Source organism: Clupea harengus, chromosome 1 (genome assembly GCF_900700415.2).
Source record: "Clupea harengus chromosome 1, Ch_v2.0.2, whole genome shotgun sequence".
Lineage (NCBI taxonomy): Eukaryota > Metazoa > Chordata > Actinopteri > Clupeiformes > Clupeidae > Clupea > Clupea harengus.
The window spans coordinates 13,502,936-13,520,901 of NC_045152.1; the positions used below are offsets into that span (position 1 = coordinate 13,502,936).

General features: G+C 40.8%; 1 pseudogene; it reads right to left on the minus strand.

Moving 5' to 3' along the window:
• Positions 1–11,907: 11,907 nt before the first annotated feature.
• Positions 11,908–12,879, minus strand: LOC116219969 (annotated as a pseudogene).
• Positions 12,880–17,966: the final 5,087 nt, after the last annotated feature.

Sequence of the window (17,966 nt, forward strand, 5' to 3'; positions counted from 1 at the left end):
GAGTGATTGGTGTATGGCCTGATTCATCAGTTTGTATTTGTTTTTTAATACTTTATCATCTTTATTATTAACAGAATCTTCCAATGGAATGTATACTTTGTTTAATGTAAAGAGGTCCTATGTGATTTTCTTTGATCAGTTTTTTGGTGGATTGACCATTTTAGATATTTTAATAAGACCAGATAAGCAGTCAAAGAAAAGCAGTTATTGCAACAATTATTAAAAGGACATGATTGGCACATTCATTTATTCAGCTGTGGTTCTTTCGGGAATATAGAATATGTAATATATGGCTAAAGCCGCTGTAAGAAGTCAACTAGCAAGCTAACCTAAAAGGCTAAACCCTTTAAACAGCAGCAAACAGCACAACAGCAACACTGTTGGCACTGAGACATTCTTGCTAGCATGCCAAATGGTGTCTTTTTACAATATAATTGGACATGTCATGCTGTGAAAGCTTTTGTTACATTTTTGCAGGTTGGTCCAAAAAGGCCAGTTTCATTAGTTCGTTTTTTTTTATTATTCTGTTGAACCACAATTCAAAAGCAATGTCTGATTTTCATTAGTTAATTTTCAGTACATCTTTATTTATTATTACTTTTGTCAGTTTCAAGTTATTTCATTGACCATTGTGGGTTTTTCTTTCTTTAACGGGAGGGTACCAACAATTTTGTCCACGTCTGTATATTATGTACATCTACCAAATGCATGCTGTGTACAACACCTTGTTGTTTCCCTTTCCCTTCTGCCACACTACACTCTCCCCACCCCCCTTCCTATCTCCACCCAGCCGACCTCAAGCAAATGGGTCCCCCCTTATAAACCGTGGTTCTGCTTAAGGTTACTTCCTGACTGGGAGTTTTTCCTTGCCCCTGTTGCCATTGTGCTTGCACTAAGGGGGTCCAGGCTCTGGGCTCTGTAAAGCGCCTTGATACAATTTTAAAGTTCTGGCGCTATATAAATAAAATTGAATTGAATTGTATGGGCCAAGGGCCCCAAAATAGGGTTGTCACTACCACTGAGGGGGATGCTCAGTATTTTTCTGAAAGCCATGATGTATCCTTGGAGTACACAAATCCCTATGAAATGTGCCAAACTGACCAGAGCCTTGTAGAACAAGTACATATCTGTCCCCTTGAGCAAAATGATAGGTATACAACATTTCTATGTAGCTTCGTGTATCTTTCCCCCTTGCCCTCTGGTAAAATACACCTGGAGGAGTTGGAAACTTAGATATCCATAGTCCTGCAGCACATCATCTTGTACAGATATGCATGATGACTTACTCTTGCAGTAATGGGGAACTTACATTCTGTAATTTAGATTAGTTCTATAAGTAAAGAAAAAGTTGTTTGTACTTCATACCACGTTAGCTGCCTGTGATAAATAACAAAGTTGCAGTAAAACTAGCAGTATTAAATGCTTCTTAAAATAACTTGTAAATCATATACAAATAGATGTGAATACATTTTCATTCTCAACCAAGGGACCTGTTTTGGAATCATAGTTACCATTTTGCCTATGTACGCCATTGGGTGTAAATGTTGATTTACCTGGTGTTGGTGTTGTAGTCGGTGGAGATGCTGTAGTCGTTGCTGATGTTGCTGCTGTTGTTGCTTCAGTTGTTGTAAGAATTGAAGATGTTGGGCTTTCTGTTGTTGTTGAATCTGGGAATGCTGGATCTCCTGTTGCTCCTGGAGAAGTTGGGGTGTCAGGTGTTGCCTCTAGAGATGCTGTTGCCGTAGTTGGTTGTGGAGTTGTTGTACTTGACATCAGTGTTACTGGTTAAAAAGATGAATATATTGGGTTGTGGAGTTGTTGTACTTGACATCAGTGTTACTGGTTAAAAAGATGAATACATTGGGCCTCATTCTCGAAAGCAGTTAAGAACAAGTTGAGAAGAAATATCTTCTTAAATCCACTTACGAAGTTTGCCTAGGGCACCAAATGTGCTAGGTCCGGCCCTGACTTCATCTGGAGGAACTTCATTTGACTATTTCGGAATTTGTTATTCAGAGAGAGCCTTCATTGTTTTAGCATACAGTATGTGGAAAGGTAGAGGTACAAGTAGGTGAAAAGACCTGTCCCTATAGCTGAGTGATTGGTGTATGGCCTGATTCATCAGTTTGTGTTTGTTTTTTAATACTTTATCATCTTTATTGTTAACAGAATCTTCTAATGGAATGTATACTTTGTTTAATGTGAAGAGGTCCTATGTGATTTTCTTTGATCAGTTTTTTGGTGGATTGAGAATTTTAGATATTTTAATAAGACCAGATAAGCAGTCAAAGAAAAGCAGTTATTGCAATACTTATTAAAAGGACATGATTGGCACATTCATTTACTCAGCTGTGGTTTATTAGGGAATATAGAATATTAATATTAGGCTAAAGCAGCAATAGCAAGTAAACTACCAAGCTAACCTAGAAGGCATGCAAAACCATGCAAAACAAAAACAACAGCACTGATGGTACTGAGTAGATCTTGCTAGCACGCTAATTGGTGTCTTTTTACCATATTGTTGGCCATGTCATGCGGTAAAAGTTTTTCTTACATTTTTGCAGGGTGGTCCATCCTGGACTGAAAAACTACAAAGTGCACAGCCTGGGTGCAGTTAGCTACACTTCAGCATGTGTGACCATTTTATGGCCATAGAGCTAACAGGTATACTTTTTATCTTGCATGACTTTGATCAAATGTATAATTATTTCAATTCATATTTAATTTATTGTTTGAATGCATTAAACAAATAAGAAGTATAAGTCAATAGGCAGGAAAATGTCAGCTATGAGGAGTACAGAAATCCCTATGAAATGTGCCAAACTGACCAGATCCATGTCTTGAAAAAGGCCCCCTCCCCCTCTGTAAAAGAGTCTGAAACTTCATAAATAATTCCCCCATCTTAAGGAGAAAAAGGAAATCCACTTAACAAGAGGTCTACTTAAGAGGCTGTAAAATCTTACATACATCAGATCCAAGTTTCCATCATAAGGAGAGATAAAGAACAGCAGAAAAATATAGTTAGCATTACACCCCCTACTGGTGGTGGTAGTGGTGACTCCTTCTGGCACATAAACTATATCTTTATATAGGAAACCATGATTTCATCTTCAGATTGTAAAATTCAATTTGATGGCGTATGGCAGGGATGGAATTTAGCAAATGCTGGTGAATTTGATCAATCTGCCTGCCACGGTGGCAGGTAAACAAAGGGGGCATTTAAAGGTACAGTGTGTAGATTTTTTGTCATATCTATTAGTGGAAATGAAATATAGTGTTCATAATTATGTTTCCATTAGTGTATAAATAACCTGTAACTATGAATCTTTGTGGGTTTTTTTTTGTTAGCTTAGAATGACCCCTTTTTATCTACATAGGGACCGGGTCCTCTTCCACAGAGTCTGCCATATTTCTACAGTATAGAACGGACAAATCAAAACACGGGCTCAAGATAGGACTATGGCTCTTCGTGTTGTTCTGGCATTTACTAGTTGTTAGGTAAAAGTGAGATACATCTCCTCCTGCATCTCAACCAATCAGAGTAAGGTTCGGGCCACTATCCGCCTATTTGATTGGGTATGAAATTCAAAGTCAGAGTGCTCTTCCTTGTCAGTCAATCGTTCATTCATTTACAAAGATTAATAGCCTAATCTGACAGACTATTTTAATATCAATGTGGCTTTATCGTAGGTGTAAAGACAAAGGCTGATGTCAGTAGGCCTACGCAAGAGTTGACAACTCAAGTTCATGAACCAAAAGTTAAAAGGTGATTTTTCAATGAGAAGAGGGGTAGAGCGGAGGCTTCGCCAGCAGCAAGACAAACAGCTTTATTGTGGGCACTAAACTTAAACTTGGAGACTATCAAGGACCACAAAACCTCCAAATGCCTCAATGAGGTGATCTGCATCATACAAGGAAAGTCACCTCACGAGAAAATGGAATCTGATTCAGATTCTGACGAAGAGGGATTTTGCTTAAGTTTAAATATTAAAAGAGTGGTAAAGTTCTGTTTCTGTTTGATGTGTTTGTGTGTGTGTGTGTGATGGAGTGAAAATAAAAAGTAACCTTAAGTGAATGAATATTAAATTACTAATTTTATGGGGAAATGTTTTTAGTTGTTATTTTTTTTATTAAAGTAAGACCAACTTAGAAAAGTCAGTTACACACAAAAGTGCGATTACTATAATACATTTTTTTTTTTAAAACGAATTTCCATCTCTGGGTTATGGTCACCTGAAGGACAGATAAACACACCTGTAATGCCGACTAGCTGCCCAGATAATTCAGCAGGTAGTTTGAAGTAAACTATAGCTGTGTACTTTATGATGGTGTTTGTGTATATTACAGTTTAGTTAATTTAAAAGAGGAAACTATTGAAATTGTATCGTGTGAATATTTGTAACTTCTATTGAACTATTTAAGGACAGTATTAGTATCCAAAAGTGCAAACTTCTATTGTAACTATTTAAGGACAGTATTAGTGTAAAAAGGTGCAACTTCTATTGTAACTATTTAAGGACAGTATTAATATTCTATTGTAACTATTTAAGAACACTATTAGTCAATCAATCAATCAATTAAATCTTATATAGCGCTTCTCTAAATACCCCGAAGTCGCTTTACAGAGTCCAGAGTCCAGTAATCATTCATACACAGTCATACCGGTGGTGGTAAGCTACATCAGTAGCCACAGCTGCCCTGGGGCAGACTGACAGAAGCGTGGCTGCCAATCAGCGCCTACGGCCCCTCCGACCACCACCAACATTCATTCATATTCATACGATGCAATGCAATTAGTGTCCAAAGGTTCAATTTTTTCCGTTAATTTCCAACCAAAAAGGAAAGGATTACTTCATTTTAAACTACCTTTCCCGATTGTGAGGAGTGGATGTAATTATGTTGGGTGTTAGTTGTTAATTGTCTATTCTCTGGTATTAAAATGAAGTCTGTAAGAGAATCTGTCAGGCCAGAAAATTACCCCTGAAATACCAATAGAGTTTGCACGCTAATAGATTGTTCTTATAAATTACTTTCTTGTTTTAAGAATAACATTATCTGTGTAGAGTGATTACAAGACTGTTCACTTGTCTATTTACTTACTGTATTATTATTTGTTATAATATGCATGGATCATTGTTCATGTCTTAAGATGATCTTAAGGTGACTTATAGCTTTACACACCTATTGTGTTTATTGTATTGTGAAAAAACGCAAAGCTGGGGCCTAAGGCCTAAGTCAGAAAACATTAAAAGGTTGAAGGTGTGGCTTCATTCCATTCATTGCTGAATCATTCTGAATTAATTGCCTACCTTGTGCCATTGTGAATTCACCTGTCAAAGAAAAAGAATAGAATATTAGTTCCAGTAGAATGGCACAAAGCAGTGAAAGTGATATTACATCCAGTATGTGTGCAGGAATCTGCCTGAACCGGCTTTACGAGGTCTTACCCATCATCAGCATCGCTGCGGATAGTGCACACACACAGATGGCAAAGCCCATGGTGACCGCTGCACCTGGTCTCTCTCACAAGCAGGACAGGATCCACTCCTCTCAGCTGCTGATTTCTAAACAGCATGCAGCATTACATCCACACAAGCATGCTTAGAGAAGCCATACACTACTTTAGGATAGGAACGCTAACAAGGACCCACTCTTAGCTTGGAGGCATGTACATTAACATGTGGAATTGTCTAAACAAACAAAGCATTCATCAAAGTGTTAAATACATATGAACTACAGTTTGCTCACTAAAGGCTATATTTACTTTTTCTTATCTGCGTGGCATAGTTATGTTATTGTTGTTATTGTTGCCAATATAAAATGCTCTGCAGGTAAACAAGTGTCTTTTGCTCAAATAAAATAATGAGATAATTCCACTCATTGACAGAGTACTGGCAGACCCAGGTAAGTATTAAGACTTTATTGTAAACTGTAAGCATCAATTATCTCTGTGTTCCTGCTCTTTTTTGTCTATATCTCTACTTTTATCTCCTCCAACTCCTATAAAAACTCTTTATGAATCATTTGTTAAGTACTCGATGCTGACTTGCTAAGGCATTCTTATCTATTTATAGTATTATTAGCGTTGAATTAACAAAATGCACATTCAAATTATGAGCTATTGTCACCAACAATTTCACCTCTATAGTTATCAGATGTATAATTAAAGAATTTGCACAAATACACCTTACCAGTATTCAGGCTGAGGTTGTGCAGAATGTGACTGTAGCGCTCTGAGTTTCCTCTGGATCTCTGAGGTCCGATTCTCCCCGTCTTTTTTATAGATGGCTTGGTACCGAAAACAGGCTGGAGGTGGGGCATCACAGCTCAGGTATGTAATCTCCAAACCTGTTTACAAAAAAGCATTGTATTGTATTGTACGGCTTCCTGTAATCTCGTAGGAAATATTCACATCTCTTCCTTGATGCTTTGACAGGTGTCAATAGTTGAGAATAACCATATTAAGCCCTGGAACCAGTGCACAGACAATAATAAAGGCCAGTTCAGTTATTACACTGCTGATTGATTAAACAGTTGATTATGCCATGACATGCGGAAAGATGCAGACATTTTGACACTAAATTCATTTCAGTTTGATTGACCTGCATTATGCCAATGGCAGTGAGCAATGCAGAAATCTGTTTATGAGGAGGGCCATTAATTCTGAAATCATGTAATCAGATATCTGTTGATGAGGAGCGTAATGAATTCTGAAATCATGAAATCAGTTATCTGTTGATCAGGAGCGTAATGAATTCTGAAATAATGAAATCAGAAATCTGTTGATGAGGAGGGCCATGAGGTGAAGCCTCACTGACGCGGGCACAAGTCCCAGCTGTCAACTCAGAGAAAGACTGCTGCAGGGAGTGCTGAGGAGGTCATGTGTTACTGAAACTTACACACGTTTCTCGAACGCATGTGTACGGCTCTTAAGTAGTACTTAACTAACACTGTCCATGTACACACTGCTCTTAAGTAGTACTTAACTAACGCTGTCCATGTACACACTGCTCTTAAGTAGTACTTAACTCACACTGTCCATGTACACAGCGCTTAACTTGCACTTCAGCAGTTACATTCCTGCACTTCTTTTTCCTTTCTAGGTCGTTTTTCTAATTCTTATGTAAAGTAGTATTTATTGTTACACCATGTTTTTTATTGCTCTTAGCTTGACTGTTCTCTCCCTTGTACGTCGCTTTGGACAAAAGCGTCTGCTAAATGTAAATACTGCTCTTAAGTAGTACTTAACTAACACTGTCCATGTACAAACTGCTCTTAAGTAGTACTTAACTAACGCTATCCATTTACATTTAGTCATTTAGCAGACGCTTTTATCCAAAGCGACTTACATATGTGCGATTTGCGATTTGTATACACATTTACATTTACACTGATGGCACACTGCACATCAGGAGCAATTAGGGGTTCAGTGTCTTGCTCAAGGACGCTTCGACAGGGAATCGAACTAGCAACCTTCTGATTACTAAACGACTTCTCTACCTACTGTACCACTGTCGCCCATGTACACACTGCACTTAAGTAGTACTTAACTAACACTGTCCATGTTCACACTGCTCTTAAGTAGTACTTAACTAACACTGTCCATGTACACACTGCTGAAACATCCCCTTATTTGGTGATATCAGGTGAAATCACTGCTGCCTTTTAAACTCATAGGACCTGCAATGTTAATTCACTTAAAGGTGAAAAAACACACATAAATAACGATTATAACAATCATAATATTACACCGCATTCAGATTTGTTTGTTGCACGATGTGTCAACATAATAAACCTACTCAAGACGTCCAACATAAGCCTACTCTTTGCCACTTGCAAGTGTCCTACAGTGAGTGGCATGCTGCCCGAGCAAGAGAAGTACTTTGAGGGTGAGGAAGATGTCGAGGGTGATTGTGGGGAAATAAGATAATGAATTAAATGAAATGGTCTCCATTTATTGTACCTTGCTTTGGGTTTAGGAGTGGCAGTGTCACAGAGGTAAAGCTGTTATTGCATCATGAAAAAATGTGGTGTGACATGCGGTAATCATTAAAAACCTACGTGTGAAGTTCTTAGTACTGTCACCTGCTGAATGAACTGTATGAGTATCAGGTTGCATACGACCTGTAGTGGCAAAGTAGTCAAACATCATTCCACTGTCACATGTCTGTTTGAAATGGAACTTTCCACTCAGTATTCTAATCAGCATTAAACGCTTTGCTCCACGCACATAAGCCCACAATGGCGACAAGGGCACATAAGGAGGGCGGCCGGGTAGAGATAGAAAAAGAGGGGGAACTTAATATATAATCTATAAATCTGGGGTTGGACCATGCAACTTTTACCCCGATTTTAGCCCTGATTTGCAATTTGCCGACTCCCTGAAGTTTGCCACCTTTGACTAAATCTTAAATCACTTTATTATAGGCTTTTAAACACAAATCCCCATGCTTGTCTGCAGATGTGTAATGTTTGTCAGGCCTGTAAATTGCCATTGATCATTGCCATGCAACTTTTACTAGCATTGTCACCAGGGGGGTTCTGTCTCACTCTGACTGTAGTTCTTTTATATGACTAATATCCATATTCTTTTTGGAAAGTTGAGCTCAAAGATTTAACATTTTGAAAGTTATACTCTGAGAAATGTCAATCACTGAACACACCTTTTTGAGTTACCTGAAGTCACATGAGCAGCTGCTTGTTTATTTATAGTGGATAATACCAAGAACTTGAAACTTGGCTTGTCTCATGACAGGAGGCAGGTGCTTTGCAGCAATTGCCATCACCCACACACAGATCCACATTCTTTTATTATAGAGACAGCCCTTCCCCTGTCCTGGCCCACGGCCAACAGCATCTTCAAAATCAAAATCATTACATGTGCACTAAGTAAGTAGTTATTTGGTGCTTCTGGCTTCTATCCATTGTACATCCCACTATTACTCTGTGTTATGCCTCTTCCTCATCTCTGCTATTTCCGACCTTTTCCTTTGGATTTTTCCACATTGGATCATCACAAAGGATCCATTTTAAAAAGCTTGAAATAAATCCCCCTTTAACTATTTAATTCAGAAACCCCTCAGCAATCATATTTCACAATGTGTGAATAATGTGTCTCATTAAATAAACCAACCAATCAGTCAGCTGGTCTATCTGTCCATCCGTCCACTAATCCCATTAATGATACTTCACTGGGTGTCACTACATTACGTCATAAAGACACTGATTCCAACCGGTCATACTTGTCTCCTGTAAGAACACTGTGTATTTTCTATACACACAGGGTAATGTTGCACGGTGTATCGATACTAGAAAGGTACCGGGGTACCCTCACGTTAAAAACAATACGATATTTTTAGTGTCGATACTTCATTAAAATAGTGCGCAATCAGAGCGCACTCACTGTTCCGCTCCGTGTCAGGCTTCCTGCACGCATTGACTGTAGGGCGGGGCTGCTAGTTCTCACATACACAGCAGGCAGCCCTCACTCACAGACAGCAGGGGAGACATGACCTCAAGTTCAGGAGCTCTTGCCGACCGCCCTCGGCTTGTTGATAAAAAAGATGGCAGAAGTAAAATCTGGAATTATTTCGGATACATCGCAGATAGTGAAGGAAAGCCCACCGACACAAAGACCAGTCTGCAAAATATGTTTTAAAGTGACTCAGACAAAGGGAGGCAACACGTCTAATGTGTCGAAGCACCTCTCATACAGACACCCCGAACTTTCCAAAGAGTTCAAAGAACGACAGGTTAGCAAATGTGATTGCAAACATGAACACCCCCAAGCTCACCCATATACTGCCTAACACAAGTAGCCTTAGCCTAGTTTAGCGACAAGCAATTTTCCCTATCACAGAATTTTGACGATGCGTAGGACAATGATCATAATGCAATGTGGTTAACGTAATGAAACCGCATTTTTCACACTAGTAATTTGAACTGCCATAATCTGAAAATGATGCATTTAATCCTCCATCGCTACTTGTAGCGACGTTACTAGCTTAACTACATTTGTCAGTAGCTTGGCGGTAACGTCGCTATTTACCAAACCAAGTAACTTTTCAGTAGCTAAGCTCTTTTATTGATCAAGTAGCGCAGTAGCGTCCTCGAAAGCTAATTTCTCCTGGACAATTCTGATGTTTTTTGTCATTTGCTGGATTATTGTGTTGACAAAGCACTGAAAAAGTATCTCACATATCCCTTTCTGCAGTTCACGTTACAACCGATCTCACAAGAGCTGAGTACAGCGAGGGCTGTCATTGTCTCATCTCCACTCACACAGCACCTGCGCGGCCAGTCTGACTAGATAACAGCAAAATATTAAAACTTTGTATTCGCGCACAAATGTTACCTCTCTCAGAATTGCATATTGTGCGCATGCGTCATCTAACGACTTCTGGTGATTTTAGGGAGAGCTAACAGCTACTTTCCTCACAGAGGAATTGGCAACACGGACACACACGCACATATAAGGCTGTATGATGGTAGTGGTAGTCACGATTGTTTTCCTAAACAGAGGTCACTAAGCTACTATGGATGACCTAAATTTCCCTCTGGATTAATAAAGTATCCATCTATCTATCTATCTATCTAGGTCGGAGGCAGTTCTTAGCAAAGTTAATTTGTAAACTCATGTGATGTTAATTTGTAAACTCATGCATTTGTTTTTTGTGTATTGGGCTATTGTTCAATAAATAAATCTAAACATATTTTAGCCTTTATCTGACTGACAGTTGTGTTGATCACTAAAATTGCATTGACTTGGCATGCAGTTTGTTTAACTGAAAGTAGCTACTAATGTATCAAACTACTTTTGACAGGTTTTTGTAACTTAGCTTGCTACATTTTTATGAGTGGTAGCTTCTGTGTAGTGAAGCTGAATTTATTGTAGAGTAGCTTGTAGCTTAGCTCACTACACATATCAAGTAGCTTGCCCATCACTGCATTTTCGATTGACAAACTTTGGCTTTGGTTGAGAATTTGAGCCAAAACAAGTGTATTTTTTTGGTGTGAGATGCATTGAAGTCAATGGAATTGTTTTTCATGCAAGTGTGAGACAGGACATAAATGTGTGTGTGACGACTCTGATAGACACTCTGGCAGTCCTACACAGCATGAGACCCAAACACAGTCTTGTCAATCTCACGCAACCTCACACGCACACTACATTCACATACCTCAAACACACCATCACACACACCTGCAATCTTGATCACCTCACAAACGCATAATTTTAACACCGGCCCAAAATATCATCACACACACAGAAAACAGACGTTTTTTTTTCGTGTTAGCCATATCCTTAGCATGTGGTCAGTTAACGTCATGTATTCCTCTATGATGCAAATGCCTCCATTGTCAATAGTACTTGACAAAAGTGCAAGTAATGCTTTTATCTCTTTTACCAGGTTTTGGAATAAGGTTAGAGCTCATTGTCAGCCGCATAGGTACACAACAAAGTAGCAGAAACAATTGCTTTGAAGAAATATTTGTTTATTTGGTATTGTAAAAGAAAGCTTTATATTTTAGTTTATTTGGTATTGTAAAAGAAAGCTTTATATATTTGTTTATTTGATATTGTAAAAGAAAGCTTTATATACTGTAATTGCTTACTATATGTGCATGCTTTAAGGGGATTCAGGCCCTGGGCTCTGTAAAGTGCCTTGAGACAATTTTATTGTATTGGCGCTATATAAATTAAATTGATTTGGTAAAGAAATATTTTTTTGGAAAGTTCCTGGAGGAGGCAAAGGATGTGGAGAGTAGGTAGGCTTTTTTTCCACTGGATTTGATTGGGATCTTAAGGCTGTAATTAACAGTTCTAAAACTTTTACCTTATAATATCCCTCAGTGTTTAGTTGTTATGCCTGCACAGATAAGAAGTACTAATTGTGTACGGTCTGGCTACGGTTTTCTGGCTTTGACGAAGAACACCCCAGTCACGTCATCCACGGCCACACTCATGTCAGCCGGCAGGGTGTAGATGCTGAGCTGCAGCAGCTGGTAGCCGCTCCCTCTCAGGCTGGCACACAACTGGACCTCGTCCAGGGGTACTACAGGGATCCGCAGCCCCGGCGCCCCCAGGTAGTAGCTCTCCCCCAGGGCGCCGATGAGCAGGAGGGGCCCCCCCGGACGCAGCAGCGAGGACATGTGCCCCAGAGCCCGCGTGAACGCCGCCAGGTTTGGACTCACGCTCTCCAGGCAGAAGCAAGACACCAGGCAGTCGGCCCCGCAGGTCGGCACAACGCCCGGGGTCAAAGGGCATTGGTGGTGCACATCAATGGGAAGGACTTCACTCACCACGGAGCGCAGTCGTGCAGCCTTCTCACCAGAAGCTGAAGGCCTGGAGGATAACAGAAGGAAAGGAGAGGGTGGAAAAAGAGAGAAGGGGGGGAATCAGTGCCACTGTTCCCAACCCAAACACCTGTAACCCTGTCTACTGAGTCTGAGGGAAGTGACCTGCCAACACATCCTGTTTCCCCAGGTGCATGAATGGAGTGGTGGAGTTGGAATGTGTCTGTGGGGAGCCTCCCCCTGTCCTCCCCCTCCCCCTGTCTTACCTCCCCTTGTCTTACCTCCCCTTGTCTTACCTCCCCCTGTCTCACCTCCCCCGTCTCACCTCCCCTTGTCTTACCTCCCCCCGTCTCACATCCCCCCGTCTTACCTCCCCCTGTCTCATCTCCCCTTGTCTTACCTCCGGCCCTCCAGCTTGCAGACGTACTCCAGGTAGGGCGTCCAGTCCAGGCTGCTGGTGCCATCCTTCAGCCAGCGCTGGAGCTCACGCCGGTTTACCTCCACGAAGTCTGTCAGCCCCACGCGGCCAAACACCTCACAGCCACTCATGACCTAGTAGAGGGTTGGGCCGGAGCCCACGTTTTTAAGGTGTTTGTTGCGATGAAATTGTGGGAGCAAGTGAAAGTTGCGAATTTCCCTCTTTGTAATTATAATTGAGTTATTTGTTGAAAAATAAGTAATTAATAAACAAACATTCATTAAAGAACAAAACCATTGAGAAATGGTCCTTTAAATAACCTTATCAACATGCCAAACAAAAGATTATCAGGACTACAAAAATGTAGCAAAATAGGCTGTTCTGCCCTCTGCTTATTTAGGTCAACAAATTGAGTTGCAGGAGGGACTTGGCGCACAGGTTTATGGGTAATAGGCAGCATCAAGGCTGCACCGGTGGTACCTTTAAAAATGGCCGTTACACTGCGTTTTTAAGGTATATTATAAACTTGACCACCGAGCATCCTGATTGGCTAACACAATATAGTACGGTGGCTCATGACAAACAAACTGCATAATCATTTAACCAAATGATCTACATCCTCGGTTCCCCCCAGGGGTTCCCCCTCAGGGGTACGCAAAGTGGTTCAGGGGGTACGCGGGGAGAAAATGTCTGCGATAACGGAAAACGGACGGAATTCGCGGAATGTACCCTTTGAAACAGAATTGCAACTTTCAGACGAAAACATCATTTTGTGCATCAAAATCGCCCAAATTCCCCTGTATTTTGCCCTGCAAGGCTGTATTTCTTTCTAATAAACACAACAACGATCGCAACGATGAACAAGCATTAATTAAAAAACAAAACCACTGAGAAAATGTCACGTCTGTGCTGAACTCCGCTCCGGCCACGCCCCCCTGTTCAACGGTTGACACACACACACCTCCGCTACAGCCTGTAAAATGAATTCGCTCATCCTTCCAATTGCCTGCAAATAATGTTTTTTAAGTCTTCTGTTCTGTTGATGGCTGGCAAACAACAACCTTAGAAGGTTTGGGTCACTTGTGGCACATATTATTCACTCATTTTAAGCCATCAATCTACCTCAGGGTGAACAAAATGAGCCGAAACGGAATAAAACGGAATTTACCTAACAGGTGAAAAGGAAAACTTATTTTTTTAAACGGGGGGGGGGGGGGGGGGAATGCAAATTAGGACATATTCAATAAGTGTGGAGCTCATGTGCATAGTATACTTTTACTATGTAAAGTTTTATTGTGTTAGGAGTAAAGGAAATAATTAAGCCTATTTGGGTGTATTTTGGGCATATTTGATAAGTGTATAGCTCATTTGCATAAAATTCATTTTCAAAGAAACTTGTAATACAAAACATTTTACTTTTCATGGGTACTTTCATTGTGTAAAGTTTGTGTAAAATACATTTTTGGGGTGTATTGTTGCCTGGCATTATTAGCACACATCTCAGATTGATGAGACTTAAACATATTTCCTAAACTAGGATTTCTTAGGACTTTTAGTATGTTGTTCTGGACACCTCATAGAAATTATAGAAAAAAAATAGTTTACAATTAGTCTGTCGTAAAACGCTACTTTGCCTGGACTATTACGTATCCACAACGAAGTGCACCTGTTGGTATTACAAAAGGACCACCAGTAAGGCTGAATAAAATGTTATTATTGTCTCAGCCTTCACATATAACGGAAAAAAACAGCCTGTGTCACTGTGATCTGTCTCGTAGTCTCACGTCCTGCCTGCGTTTCTGCCGTTCTCATTATATGCTTATCAATCTGTTTTGCTATCCTTGTTGATTTATTTTGGTGTTTATGTTGTTCAATTTCTAATTTTAATATAAAGATGTCCAATTTCAAGTAATCCATTCTTCAACACTAGCTGCTACCTTATCTTCAAACAGAAAGTAACGTTAAATCTCCACGTCAACAGCACTCGAGGGTTTGGGAAATAATCGGATTATTTATTATTCACAGCAAAATATATAATTGTCATTACATTTAATAGATGTATTACTAGACTCTAGTATCTAGACTCTAGACTATGTAAAAAGGGCCACGCACACCTCGCTGAAAATTATAAAATTTGAAGCCAGCTCTATTTGTGAATTTTCCGTATGGACATGGGCTGCGTTAGGTTTCCACGTCTGGCGTAGCCATTCTCATTGTTTACAACGGATTAGAACTCTGCTAGTGTCTGCACCGTGTCCGCAGGCCAGAATTTCCGCCCTTGATGTAGCCGCAGAAGGGAGGGAGTTGTGGGAGACGACGATTTGTCAAATTTTGCGGGAAAGTTGCGGTGATGTGTTAAAATTGCAATGTCGCGCTGAATTTGCGGGGAATCGTTGAATTTGCGTTAATAGTTGCGATCGCAACATCGCGAAATCCTGGAGGGTCTGGTTTATGTCAGATTGTTTAGGTGGATTCACGTGATGTACTTTAAATGTCTGTCTGACCATATTATATTATATTACAGACATCCCAAGTCTCCCGGAAGTTCTGGGAGTCTCCCGCATATTGATAGCGACTCCCTGATGCCCGCAAATTACTTAATATCTCCCTGAATCTAGAGCGAGCGAGCAAGACCGCGCACGCGAGACAGACGTACTCCAAACCGTGTAAGCATCTGTGTAGCGCGCGCACGACAGAGAGGGAGAGGGACCTAGAGACTGTGCGTGTGTGTGGCAGTGTGAGTGTGTGCCTCATGAAGCATCCTGATTGGCCTGTTTCGGTAAGTCAACCAATCAATTTTCAGTGTGGGCGGGCTTTTATGTCTTCTCCCGAACCGAATTAATCAGTTCAGTGTATCTAGGAACAGGAGCACCAAGGCAGAGGGAGAGTACCCTAAAAAACGAAAATATAAGACACATTTTACAGACTATACAAAAGTGTACCCCTGTCTTAGAAAACTAAATCACAAAGACAGTCTTGCTCGCTGTACAATCTGTAACAGTGATTTCAGCATTGCCCATGGCGGGTTAAATGACTGTAAAAGACATGTTGAGGTGAGTTCAACAAGTTTCATTTCATGTGCATATTATTCAGGCCGGCTAGTTGCCAGGGCTACATGAAAACAACAAACTCCTTAGACCTGTTTAAAGTTGCAATGGAATAAAAATAAAAAGCAGTTAACATAAATAGTATAAGCAGCATATAAATAGTAAAAGTAATCTACATATTTAAACATAATTAACAAAGAATTGCATAGGGCTATAGCCTATAGAATGATATTATGCTTTTATATCTTTTAGGGACCACAACTTGTTAGGGAGCGCAGGGAAATAGGCCTAGGCCAACATGAAGGCTACTGTAGGCCTGCATGTAAATAGTTTTTTTTTTTTTTTTTTTTTTTTTCGGGGGGGGGGGGGGGGGGGGGAGCCTGATCTTGTTTTCCTGAAGTAGCTGGCTGCAAGTGTTGCCGAGATGGCTGCCGAGTGGCGAGACTTGCCTTTAAGGACTTGTGTAAAAAGCATAGCTGTATTTGACCTAGCTGGAATCTCTGGGCTCAGATCTGGTGCGGTTCTGAGACAGAGGCAGCTGCTGTGTAGGTAGAGTCTACAGTGCACATGGCTGTGGGGGTTAGAGTAGGGAGTGCTAGCCCAAAGCAACATTAGCCCTATCTACAGTGCACATGACTGTGGGGGTTACGGTGGGTGTCCACGGCACAAATTACATGCGTTAAATCGAATGCGTAAAGTCGCCTGGGGGGCGTGGACAGAAAAATCACTGGCTGTTGCAAAGTTCAAATAGCAAGTTCAGGTGCAGTGTGCGCTAATGTAGCACATTAGCTTGTGAACTCCCCAAAAAATAATGATAGATGTTGCGGCAGTCAGTCATGGGCTGATTCATTTGATTCATAATTTGTTCATTTATTCTATCTAATTCATATATATCAGCCAGTTAAATCACGAAAACGTTATATGTAACTTATTTAGCAGCTAGCTAGCTAGCTAGCTACTATGTGTTTCCAATGGGTTTTCGGTAAAAGTGTTAGCGGCAAGCTAACAGTAATAGTCGAGAGCTTCAGTTCAAGTTCATTCGTGTAGCATATAAACAACAAACCGAGTCGATTAGACATATAAAAAGTTGTGTAGATAACCTTTATTCACATCAAATATTTCCCAGTAACAGAGTCCCGAGACTCCGCCATCTTGTTTCGATATTTTTGATTACTCCCGCCCCTATGAGCTACGTTGGCCTCCAAATCACACACACGCCGAACTGATTGGCTCTCAGCATGCAGCAAATCACTCTCATTTGCATAAAGTTAAAGAATGCCCAACTTTCTGCAGGCAGCAAAGACGATTTTTTTCCTCAGTATGCAGCAAATCGCTTCCATTCTATCCCAATGAGAGCAGCATGATAACGCGTGCCGTGGACACCCACCGTTAGAGTAGGGAGTGCTAGCCCATAGCAACATTAGCCTCTCTTACTCCCTTTCCCCCTCTTTCTCTCTCTCTCTCATCTTCTTCATATCTTCCTCTATCTCCCCTCTCTTACTACCTTTCCCCCTCTATCTCTCTCTCCCTCTCTCTCTCTCATCTTCTTCATATCTTCCTCTATCTCCCCTTTCTTACTCCCTTTCCCCCTCTCAATCTCTCTCTCTCTCCCACACCTCTATGCCTTGGCCTCTGTCTCTCACCGTTTGTGAGATGAGGCTCCTTTCCTTAGAGGTTGTGGCCTTTGACCTCACAGAGGTCAACTCTTCTAGGCTAGTGTCGGGAGGCCCAGTGGCACCTTGTAAGAAGCACCTGGAAGTTATCCACCTCTTTCACTCTGTCTGAAAGAAGCACAGTGCTATGATTAATCAGTGTAGACAAGCACAGTCTCCACCGGAGTCAAACTCACAACCTTGGACATGGGAGGCAGACGTGCCTGCATGGAGGTTAAAACCCATGGGTGCTAGTGTCTGTCGCTAACATGCCTCTTAAGGTGTCTGTTAAAGAAAGTATTAGTATATTTTATCATGAATGTTTTAGCTAAAAGGCTTGTTCAAAATGTTGTGTGTAAAGTGTGTAGGTTGATTTTGGAAAAACACTTAGGGCCTCATTTACTAACAGGATTGCGCCCATTTCAGGCGTAAAATAGCGGGTAAAGACATAAAACCGTATTTCCAAAGGAGGCGCACCTGAGTAAAAGCGCAGATTACCGCTGCTGGGAGGGTATAAGGGAAAGTGGGTGTTCGTCGCAAAGAGATGGGAGG